Source organism: Schistocerca piceifrons, chromosome 2 (genome assembly GCF_021461385.2).
Source record: "Schistocerca piceifrons isolate TAMUIC-IGC-003096 chromosome 2, iqSchPice1.1, whole genome shotgun sequence".
Taxonomy (NCBI): Eukaryota; Metazoa; Arthropoda; class Insecta; order Orthoptera; family Acrididae; genus Schistocerca; species Schistocerca piceifrons.
This window is the reverse complement of record NC_060139.1, coordinates 883740038-883752754: the sequence shown is the minus strand read 5'-3', so window position 1 is coordinate 883752754 and position 12717 is coordinate 883740038.

The window sequence follows — 12717 nt, the reverse complement described above, 5'->3', positions numbered from 1 at the left end:
AAACACGCCGAGTTGTGGTCTACCAAAACTACAATCCAATACTTTTGGTCCAGTATATAAATGAAATAGTAAACGGCAGCATTACTGTGGTATTGGTAGAGCAAGAAACGTTAATGAATATATAAGAACCAAACTAGAAGCCGGTGATTTCTGTTTCTTCCTCTTTTTTTGTTTGGTCGTCTCTTTTGCACTTCAGTATTGGTCTACTGTGTGTTTTATATCCGTACACATCGTAAATTGCATTTTATAAGTGATAAAAATTAGTTGATCGAGTAACTTCAGTGCTTTTATGTAAACAAAGAGTTTACTTTTTACGTAAGTACAGTTCGCACACACAAACATGAAAAATCTATATAACTGTTGTTATTTTGTGCCCAATAGGACATTCTTGATCATGATCGAAGAGTTTTCTGTTAATAAATGACCTAGTAGATAGTGTCGGAAGTTCCATGCGGCTTTTCGCGGATGGTGCTGTAGTATACAGAGAAGTTGCAGCATTAGAAAATTGCATCGAAATGCAGAAAGATCTGCAGCGGATAGGCACTTGGTGCAGGGAGTGGCAACTGACCCTTAAGATAGACAAATGCAATGTATTGCGAATACATGGAAAGAAGGATCCTTTATTGAATGATTGTATGATAGCAGAACAAACACTGGTAGCAGTTACTTCTGTAAAATATCTGGGAGTATGCGCGCGGAACGATTTGAAGAGGAATGATCATATAAAATTGAAACGTCCCCTTAGAAAAATTTATACATGACTGTGCTTAAACTGACACACAATATTTTTAGCGCAACGCAATCTGACTTTCAAAACTCCCTACAAAAGAATGGCCCTGACTAACATTAACCTATACCTTTCACAAATCACTTACCTCACCAAAAATCTTCGTTCCTCGAACCACTGCAATACAGCGAGCGCCACTACTGCCAGCTAAATAAAAGATTCAAACTACTGAAGGCACTAACTACTGATAGGCATAGTTAGCAAATGAAAGATTTTGATAGAGAACAAACAATGTATTTACCTCAATAGTGTTCAAAAGTCATAATGTATATAGCAGTTCATGACATCCAGTCTTACAAATTTCAAAACTCCGCCATCTCTCTCCCCACGTCCACCACTGCTGGCGGCTCACCTCCAACTGCCCAACGCTACGCGCTGTTAACATCCAACTGCCCAACACTACAATGGCAGACAACAATGCAAACTGGCCACAGACTGCACACAGCACAGCCAGTGATTTTCATACAGGGCGCTACGTAACGTTGCCAATAAGAAAACATAAACAGCCTACTTACAAAATTAATTGTTGGTAAGGCGGATGCCAGGTTGAGATTCATTGGGAGAGTCGTTAGAAAATGTAGTCCTTCAAAAAAGGAGGTGGCTTACAAAACACTCGTTCGACCTATACTTGAGTATCGCTCATCAGTGTGGGATCCGTACCAGGTCGGGTTGACAGAGGAGATAGAGAAGATGCAAAAAAGAGCGGCGCGTTTCGTCACAGGGTTATTTGCTAAGCGTGATAGCGTTACGGAGATGTTTAGCAAACTCAAGTGGCAGACTCTGCAAGACAGCCGCTCTGCATCGCGGTGTAGCTTGCTGTCCAGGTTTCGAGAGGGTGCGTTTCTGGATGCGATATCGAATAAATTGCTTCCCCCTACTTATACCTCCCGAGGAGGTCACGAATGTAAAATCGAATGTAAAATTAGAGACGTTCGAGGGCGCACGGAGGCTTTCCGGCAGTCGTTCTTCCCGCGAACCATACGCGACTGGAAAAGGAAAGGGAGGAAATGACAGTGGCACGTAAAGTGCCCTCCGCCGCACACCGTTGTGTAGCTTGCGGAGTATAAATGTAGATGAAGATGTAGATGTACTGACAAATGTGAAAGTTATTTATGTATAACGGAAATATGTTTAATATAAGTTCGACAAAGTGTTGAAGTTACGTTTGATGTACTTTTGCTTTGCGCTTATTTTTTAGGAAATTGTGTTTTCTAGCACTAGATGATAAATCTGTATTCTTTCTTTATTTTTAGTACAATATCGCTCTGTTTCTCATTACAGATCATCAGTTTTCGAATAAAACCTGAATTAAACATAGACAATCACAATTTTGCTATGAATGCTGTTTATTTTTAATAACGGGCGGAACGATAAGTATTCAGAACAAAGCTGTTCCACAGCTTACACAGACCTTTATATATCACCACTAAGATTTCCGACAGTTCCCCACTTTCGATTTGAAATGAAATGTGTGTGAAATCTTATGGTACTTAACTGTTAAGGTCATCAGTCCCTAAGCTTATACACTACTTAATCTAAATTATCCTAAGGACAAACACACATACATCCATGCCCGAGGGAGGAGTCAAACCTCCGCCGGGACCAGACGCACAGTCCATGACTGCAGACTTGCGATTTGTAGGGGAGTCTAGTAAGAGACTGAACGCATGTATAAAGAAAACGATCGTTATGAGGTAACGCCTGATAGTTATGGAACATACCTAACATAGAGGTAACGCGGGTACTACGTTAATGGACCAAAGTTACTACGAAAACTACCGTAGTCTGCAATTACTTACAATAGTCTACGATAGTCGATCGTAGTTTTACAACTCTAGTGTGCTATTGGGCACAGTACGGCACGCAGATACCACCTCATCGCCAGACTGACCACATTCGTGGCTCTCGGAGGGCGGAAATGAAACCTTGTGCACCGGGCGCGCCTCCGGAGACACAGGAAGCACGCTGCCGAAGGGAAAATACCCGCCCGACACCGGCCGGGCGCCTATATTGGTATTTAAAGCGGGTCGATATAGGCGGCGCGTGCGAAATGAGCCAGCCCGCTCGACGCCGCGCCGGGCCCACCAATATCGGCAGGGGGCGCTCTCCGCTCTGCCGCGCCAGCTGCTGCCACCACACCAGAGTACATCCAGAGCAGAGCCGGAGCCAGGGGCGCAGGCAGAGGCACGCCGCCCGACTCGACTGCTGGAATGTTCATTTGCAGAGCGGCGCGCGCGCGTTATGGAGCCCGCCAGCCGGCAGCTACTGCCCGCTCTGGCCGCTTGTTTAATTCTTGATTACGGCGGGCCGGAGCGCTGCCGGCGCTAACAGGTCCCCGCCCCATTGCTGCCGGAACACAAGTGTTCTCCACATTTCACGGCCAGCAGCTTCAAAAGTGTAGATGATATGTTCCACAGTGTTCTGTTAACAAAAAGTGATCCAACAACAACAGTCGTCCCTCCTTTCGCTGGCCAATGACTCGCATCTTAGCGGGACGAGCACTTTAATTTCCGATTTGCCTGTGGTGTACTAGGCATGGCGGCCAAGTTTAGGGCCGGCCTGGGTGGTCGAGAGATTCTAGACGCTTCAGTCTGGAACCGTGCGACCACTACCGTCGCAGGCTCGAATCCTGCCTCGGGCATGGATGTGTGCGTTGTCCTTAGCTTAGTTAGGTTTAAGTAGTTCTAAGTTCTAGGGGAATGATGACTTCAGAAGTTAAGTCCCAAAGTGCTCAGAGCCTTTTGAACCATTTGAACCAAGTTTAGGCTTGTTCTGCGCAAGTAGGTGAAGCATTCTCCGACAGCCAGTGTGACTTCAGTAGTGTTCTGAGCCCCCTGATGTGAATGTTGTAGGCAGTTGTAATGCATACATGCATTCCCTTCACGTGTTTAAGCCTAGTGTTACGCACTTTTACGCGATCGGGAATGCTCAGTAGCAGCCATGTTACATGTACAGTTAACAATTAAGCGTCAGCAATGAGTATTACTGATGAAATCATAGGAGGTAATGTTGTGCAACCTTAGTAGCGACAATATCCGACTGTTTAGGAGTAGGATCTTAGAATCTGAGACAGTGTTCCAAGACAAACTTTCGTCATAATGTCCGCAAACGTGACGTCGGATCCGCCTAGCAACAGCGATCTGAACGCACATTCGCTGAAAGTTTGGAGATTATATATATATATATATATATATATATATATATATATATATATACGTGTGTGTGTGTGTGTGTGTGTGTGTGTGTGTGTCTGTGTGTGTGTGTGTGTGTGTGTTAGTGTGTCTTATTAGCCATTAAAATTGCTACACGACGAAGATGACGTGATACAGACGCGAAATTTAACCGACAGGAAGAAGATGCTGTGATATGAAAATGATTAGCTTTTCAGAGCATTCACACAAGGTTGACGCCGGTGGCGACACCTACAACGTCCTGACATGAGAAAAGTTTCCAACCGATTTCTCATACACAAACAGCACTTGACCGGCGTTACCTGGTGAAACGTTGTTGTGATGCCTCGTGTAAGAGAAATGCGTACCATCACGTTTCCGACTTTGATAAAGGTCGGACTGTAGCCTGTCGCGATTGCGGTTTATCGTATCACGACATTGCTGCTCGCGTAGGTCGACATCCAATGACTGTTAGTAGAATATGGAATCGGTGGGTTCAGGAGGGCAATACGGAACGCCAGGCTGGATTCCAACAGCCTCGTATCACTAGCAATCGAGATGATCTTATCCGCATGGCTGTAACGGATAGTGAAGCCACGTATCGATCCCTGAATCAACAGACGGGGATGTTTGCAAGACAACACCAATCTGCACGAACAGTTCTACGACGTTTGCAGCAGCATGGACTATCAGCTCGGAGACCATGGCTGCGGTTACCCTTGACGCTGCATCACAGACTGAAGCGCCTGCGATGGTGTACTCAACGACCAACCTGGATGCACGAATGGCAAAACGTCATTTTTTCGGATGAATCCAGGTTCTGTTTACAGCATCATGACGGTTGCATCCGTGTTTGGCGACACCGCGGTGAACGCAGATTGGAAGCGTGTATTCGTAATCGCCATACTGGCGTATCAACGGGCGTGACGGTATGAGGTGACATTGATTAAACGTCTCGATCACCTGTTGTTCGCATTGACGCCACATTGAACAGTGGACGTTACATTTCAGATGTGTTACGACCCGTGGCTGTACACTTCATTCGATCCCTACGAAACCCTACATTTCAGAAGGATAATGCACGACTGCATGTTGCAGATCCTGTCGGGGTTTTTCTGGATACAGAAAATGTTCGACTGCTGTCCTGGCCAGCACATTCTCCAGATCTCTCACCAATTAAAAACGTCTGGTCAATGGTGGCCGAGCAACTGGCTCGTCACAATACGCCAGTCACTAGTCTTGATGAACTGTGTTATCGTGTTGAAGCTACATGGGTAGCTGTACCTGTACACGCCATCCAAGCTCTGTTTGACTCAATGCCCAGGCGTATCAAGGCCGTTATCACGGCCAGAGGTGCGGGTTGTGGGTACTGATTTCTCAGGATCCATGCACCCAAATTGCGTGAAAATGTAATCACATGTCAGTTCTAGTATATTTATCCAATGACTTCCCATTTATCATCTGCATTTGTTCATGGTGTAGCAATTTTAATGGCCAGTAGTATATATAGGAAACGAGAGAAGTGTCCTCATTGGCTGAGACAAAAGGTGGGATAGTCTCTCTTGTCCTTCGGGAAGACAGGGCGAGTTAGTCGCGAGGAGCCACTCAAAACGCACGGTCGAGTAACCGGGGCTGCTCTAAAAGGACGGTCACGAGTACATATTTAAGCTGTTAAACAAGCTAGAAAGTGAAGTTATTAGTTATCAGAACGCCTCGAGTCGTGGGCAGTGTTTATCATTATGTAAAGGCAGAAAACTGTGTTAATGTGTGTAAATGGTCGAATATAACGGCCTAGTCCAGAGCCGTCATATTGCAAATGCTGATTCTGTGACGTGTGTGACAAATCAATTTCTGTATTAAAACAAGTATAGTACAAACGTAGTTGACAATTAACAACTGGACATCCCTAAACACTCCAATTCAGCAGGATCACCACCTACATGGAACCTGGCGACTGAGCGCTACTACTGTGCTACGAGGGACTTACCGAAGCAGCAAGACACCAGGTTAGAGATGCCGCCCAGAGAAGCACTTCCTTTTCGCTACAATGCCAATGAGAGTGTTTTACAGTGCAATATTAAATGTGATCGTAGTGATTCATTTCGTGAATTTTTATTTGACTGGTTGTGAGCTAGCAAGCTTGATGATGGTGGTAAGCGACAAATATTGTGGCAGAGGATGGCCGGATGTCCGCTGTCACCAACCTTTACCACCAGTCCGCTCCCCCCCCCCCCCCCCCCTTTCATGTCTCATTACGAAATTTTTCACCGAGCGACACAATTAGCACACTGTACCCGCATTCGGGAGAACGACGGTGCATACTCTCGTTTATGTTTTCCCTTACTTAGTAAATCACTTCGGCCCTACGCCAGGATGGTTCCTCTGAAAGGGTACGCACTATTTCCATTGCCATCCTTGACACATTCCTAGCCAGTCTTCCATCTCTGACGACATCCATGTTGACAGCACTTATAAACCTTATCTTCCTTCGAGATTTGTGTACATCTAGTGCTATCCCACGTGAAAGTGTGTAAATTTACGAACAGTCTAATGGTTCAAATGGCTCTGAGCACTATGCGACTTAACTTCTGAGGTCATCAGTCGCCTAGAACTTAGAACTAATTAAACCTAACTAACCTAAGGACATCACACACATCCATGCCCGAGGCAGGATTCGAACCTGCGACCGTAGCGGTCGCTCGGTTCCAGACTGTAGCGCCCAGAACCGCACGGCCACTCCGGCCGGCTTACGAACAGTCTACGACGTGTTCACAAGCCACGTTTTCACATAGTCGGGTGTGGGGAACTGCGTACAACCCTTATCCAGATGGCCAGCACTCCGCCCCTCGTGGCCGTCGTAGCCCTTTCGCGAAGTGTATGGTGGCGCCAGTAGAATCGTTCAGCAGCCAACTTCAAAAGCTAGTTCTATAAAATGTTCTCAAAAGTGTCCCTAAATAAAAACGTCGCTTTTCTTGCAAGGATTCCCATCTGACTTCCCGATGCATCTCCGTAACACTTGCGTGTTGTTAGAACTATTTTTTTGTTTGTTTGAATCACCAGTCTTCTGACTGGTTTGGTTCGGCCAGCCACGAATGTCTCAGAGTAACACTTGCCACTCCCTTCATTTATTATCTACTGCGTTTGTTCCAGTTTCTGCCTTCTTCTACGGCTCTCTCTAGTATCATGGAAGTCGTTCCCTCATGTCTTAACAGATGTCCTATCATTGTGTGCCTTCCCCTTGTCGGTGTTTTCCACATATTGCATTCCTCTCCCATTCTCCGCCGAACTTCCTCTTTCCTCACCTTCACCTAATTTTCATCATTCGTCTGTAGCACCGTATCTCAATGCTTCGATTCTCTTCTGTTCCGGTTTTCTCACACTGCATGTTTCACTGCCATACAATGCTCTGCTCCAAACGTCCATTTTCAGAAATTTCTTCCTCAAATTAAGGCCTATGACAGAAACTAGTAGACCGCTCTTGGCCAGGAATGATCCTTTTGCTGGTGATAGTTTGCTTTTGATTTCCTCCTTCCTCTGTCTGTCACTGGTTATTTTGCTGCCTAGGTAGCAGGATTCCTTCATCTACTTCGTGACCATCAATCTTAATGATAAGTTTTTCGTTGTTCTCATTTCTGCTCCTTCTCATTACTTTCACCTTTCTCCGATATAATCTCAATAATCTCAATCCATAGACTGTCTATTCCACTGAGCAGATCATGTAATTCTTCTTCACATTCACTCAGGATAGCAATTATGTCAACGAATCGTTGGTTGGTTGATTTGTGGGGTGGGGGAGACCAAGCATCTAAAACTAACACTGATATCATGTCACCCTGAATTTTATTTCCACTCCTGAACATTTCTTTTATTTCCATTTTCCATTGTTGCTTCTTCGATGTACAGAGTGACAGTACGAGTGAAAGACTACATGCCTGTCTTACACCGTTCTTAATTCGAGCACTTCGTTCTTGGTCATCCACTCTTATTGTTCCCTCTTGACTCTTGTACATATTGTATATTACCCGTATCTCGCTATAGCTTACTCCATTTTTTCTCAGAATGTCCAATATCTTGCACCAGTTTACACTGTCTAAGGCTTTTCCCAGGTCGATAAATCCTATGAACGTATCTTGATTTTTCTTTAGTCTTGCTTCAATTATCAACCGCAACGTCAGAATTGCTTCTGTGGTGCTTTTACCTTTCGGAAGCCCAAACTGATCGTCATCTAACACATTCTCAATTTTCATTTACATTCTTCTGTATATTATTCTTGTGAGCAGTTTGATTGCTTGAGCTGTTAAGTTGATTCTACGATAATTCTCACACTTGTCAGCTCTTGCAGTCTTCGGAATTGTGTGGATGATAGTTTTCCGAAAGTCAGATGATATGTCGCCTGACTCACGCATTCTACACACCAACGTTTTGTTGCCACTTCCCCCAATGTTTTTAGAAATTCTGATAGAATATTTTTAATCCCTTCTGCCGTATTTGATCTTAAGTCCTCCAAAGCTCATTTAAATTCTGATTCTAATACTGGATTCCCTATCACTTCTAAACCGACTCCTGTTTCTTCTTCTATCACAACAGCCAAATGTTTCTCCACTGCATTTAGTAGTGTAATTCCCGTTGCACCCTTCCTGTCAATTTAACCGAAGTTTGACTTTCCTATATGTTGAGTCGATCCTTCTGATAATCATGTCTTTTTCGATTTCTTCACATTTCTCATGCAGCATTTCGTCTTAGCTTCCCAGCACTTCCTATTTATTTCATTCCCGAGCACTTTGCATTTCTGTATTCCTGGATTTCCCTGAACTGTTTTGTACTTCCTTCTTTCATCGATCAGCTAAAGTATTTCCTGTGTTACCCATAGTTTCTTCGCAGTTACCTTCTTTGTACCAATGGTTCTCTTTCCAACTTTGAGAGATGTTCATCCGTCTTCAACTAAATTGCATTCTGAGCTCTTCCTTACTGCAGTATTTCTAGCCTCACAGAAATTGAAGCGTATCTCTTCATTCCTTATTACTTTTGTATCCCCCTTCTCTGTGTATTTGTTGTATCCAGGAATCCTGCTCACTCGGTTCACTAGAAAAACAATCAAACAAATCGTATAAATGAGTTTTATTACAACAAGATAATTACAATACCTAACTTTGATAGATGTGTCGCAAGCAGAGGGCAACATGCAAAGTAATCAGCCTCCTTGAAAATAGATAAACACCATTATGTGCTGTGTAGAGATTGCTACGTTGCGTCGCCTAACGAAATGGCTAACGTTGAAGCAGCTATCGAAATGGGCCGCCACCAGTCGGGCGCGGCGCTTATGTCCTCTCCACCTAGGGGCCGTAGCTGTCGCGTTGTCGTCCTGGAGGGAGGTCGGTCAGCGTGCAATTGGCTGGCCTATTCTCACAGGCGTCTCTCCTCTGTCGTTCCCGACTGGCGAGGAGTGGGGACGCACTGATGGACCAGAAGCTGAGGCTTCAGGGGACGTCAGACTTCCGGTCGTACCCCGCAATCCGGCTCTGGTGGATACGGCCCCCAGGAAATGCCCAGAAGGATACGCGTCCACCACCTGAGGCACTTACCAAGCGTCCGCTGCTGCGACGTAGGCGGTCAGCTCCATCAGTAGGACGAGAAGAGGCGGAGGAGGTGAAGGCCCCATGTGGTATTCCGACGGTGTCGTGATGACACCCTCTGGCACCTGCTATGGCCGCGCTTTCCTCGGGATCCGTGAGTCCGAAGGAAGAGATACAGAAGGATCACTGTGCACGTGGTAGTGTCGAATTTGATTGTGATATCGGCGCTGTAATCCGTCTGGGTCTGAAATGAGATACATACATGCTCCAAGTCGACGAAGGATCTCGCCCCGCGCCAACCGACTGCTGCCGCTAAAAACCATGGAAAATACAATATCAAGGGTCGCGAAGCGATACTTGCTGCTTTCCTTTGCAGCCGGATTCTGAAGGGGGTGGAGCAGGTGGAGCAGTGTTGGATGGTGGTGGCCATGAAGCAATTCCGCCACGAAGGTCAAACTCGTCGATACGAACGATAGGAGGCGAGAAACAGTTGCAATGCTTGATCTCTGGTGTGTGCGGTGCGAATGTTGGCCATCTCCTGCTTGAAGGCTCTGGCAACACGCTCCGCTTCGCAGCTTGAAAGTGGATGGAATAGTGCACTAGATAGATGCCATATGGCAAATGGCTCTGAGCGCTATGGGACTTAACTGCTGTGGTCATCAGTCCCCTAGAACTTAGAACTACTTAAACCTAACTAACCTAAGGACATCACACACATCCATGCCCGAGGCAAGATTCGAACCTGCGAGCGCAGCGGTCGCGCGGTTCCAGACTGTAGCGCCTAGAACTGCTCGGCCATAGATGCCATATGCCATTGCTTTCACAGAATGTTTAAAATTCATTTGGCGTGAACTGAGGTTGTCCGACGCTATGACTTCAGGCAATCCTTCGAGCCAAAAAATACAGGACAACGCCTAAACTGTGCTACATGACGTTGTCGAGTTTATTGGCACAGCAAAAGGTTCAAATGGTTCAAATGGCCCTGAGCACTGTGGGACGTAACTTTTGAGGTCATCAATCCCATAGAACTTAGAACTACTTAAACCTAACTAACCTAGGGACATCACATACGTCCATGCCCTAGGCAGGATTCGAACCTGCGACCGTAGCGGTCGCACGGTTCCAGACTGTAGATCGTAGAACCGCTCGGCCACTCCAGCCAGCCACAGCAAAAGGGAAACAGCTGCAAGTCTACGACAATCAACCAACGAATCTTCCAAAAAAGCATAGAATTTTTGTGGTGGAGCGGACTGATTTGCCGCACATGCGTGACACCATGACGTCATCTGTTCTATTTTGGTGGTCATACCCAGCCAAGTATGGTGTTGACACGTTAACTGTTTCGTACGAACAATAACTCAGTGTCCTTGGTGAAGTAACTACAACGCTCCTTTTTTGCAGAGCTTTGGGGATCAACACAAGTGACTATTCACTGTCATTCTGAACAAGAATCTCACCTTTCTGTATAGCAAGGCTGTGCTGACTTGCAAAGTATCGGCACACTACAGAGTTCTTTATGCTATGCTGTGAGCAGGCCAAGATGTGTGAATGTATTTTAGCAGAATGTTGAAATCTGAATCAGCTTCCGTGAACTGGGCAATTTTCCAGTAGTTCAGAGGAAAGGATTGAAGCAATTCAGAATCGTCAGCATCGATGTGACAACAAGATGCAGCAGAAGCACCAAAGTCTGTATCAGGGCCAATTGGAAGTCGCGAAAGTGCGTCCGCATTACTATGTTGAGCTGTAGGACGATACACAATCTCGTACTCGTATTCAAACATAACAAAGCCCATCTTTGCAATTTTTGGGCAGTTCGTACAGGGACCGGCTTTATCGGATGAAACAAGGACTGCAATAGCTTGTGATCGGTTACAAAGTAGAATTTTCTGCCACACAAATAGTGGTAGAATTTGGTGACACCGTACACAATAGCCAATGCCTCTTTCTCTATATGTGAATAGTTGCACTGAGTTTTGGAGGACACTTTCGATGCAAAAGCCTGTCTTTATCATCAATCTTGTATGAAAGCACTGCACCGATTCCGGAAGAAGCGTCAAATTGCAACACAACTGGTTTGTCAGGATCAAAGTGATCCAAGCATCGATCACTGAGCAATGCATCTTTAAATTTTTGAAAAGCTTGTTGGAACTCATCTGTCCAAACAAATAGGACGTTCTTGCGACGCGAGCGATGCAATGGATCTGCTATTTGTGCAGCATTCGGCATGAACCGAATATAATAGTTCCGTTTCCCTGAGACTGACTGCAATTCTGACATTGCGAGGAACAGGCAGGTCATGTGTGGCAAACAAATATGACGGAAGAGGATGTACACGTTGACTGTTTATGACATGATCAAGATACTGCAACTCAGGTTTAAAAAAATCGCACTTGCCCAGTCTTCACTTTAGTCCTGCATCAGACAACACACGAAACAAAGGACCCAAATGCGCAATATGTTATGCAGGTGTACGACCTGCTACGACGATATCATCCAGATTGTTTGAAGAGTTTGCTACTTGAGCAGTCAGCTGTTCCAATACCATGGAAAATGGTGCGTGCGGAAGCAGTGCCAAAAGACAAACGGAAATATTTAAACAAGCCCAAATTGTATACGCAACACACAGCGTTTGAGATACTTCATCTAGTGTTATTTGAAGATATGCGTCGCGCAAATCAATTTTTGAAAAGTAGCGACAATCACGTAATCTCTCCAGGAGATCCTCTGGGTGTGGCAATGGGTAAGTATCAATCACAGTTTGTGATTTGACTGTAGACTTAAAGTCAACACGGAGGGGAATACGACCTGAGGGTTCGGGGAGGAAAAGCATTGTACTTGCCCACTGACTAGCTTGTATGGGCGCAATAGTGCTGTTATCTTGCAATTCTTTAAGTTCAGCAGCCACATTGTCCCGTAATGCAATGGGACCAGATATGGGCCGGCAAAATTTCGGCTGAGCATTATCTTTCATAGTAATATGTGCAACAAAATTGTTAGCCTCGTCTGAACATTCACAAAAGAGTTCAGGGAATTATTTTATAAAGCTAGATACACGGTATTTGGCATCGAAAGCTGTCACTGAAAACACATTGTCCTGAATTTCAAAGCCTAACAAATCAAACGAATCAAGTCCAAATATGTTCTCGCAATCGCGTGATTGTAGCACAGTGAAAGTCAAGGTTCGCAT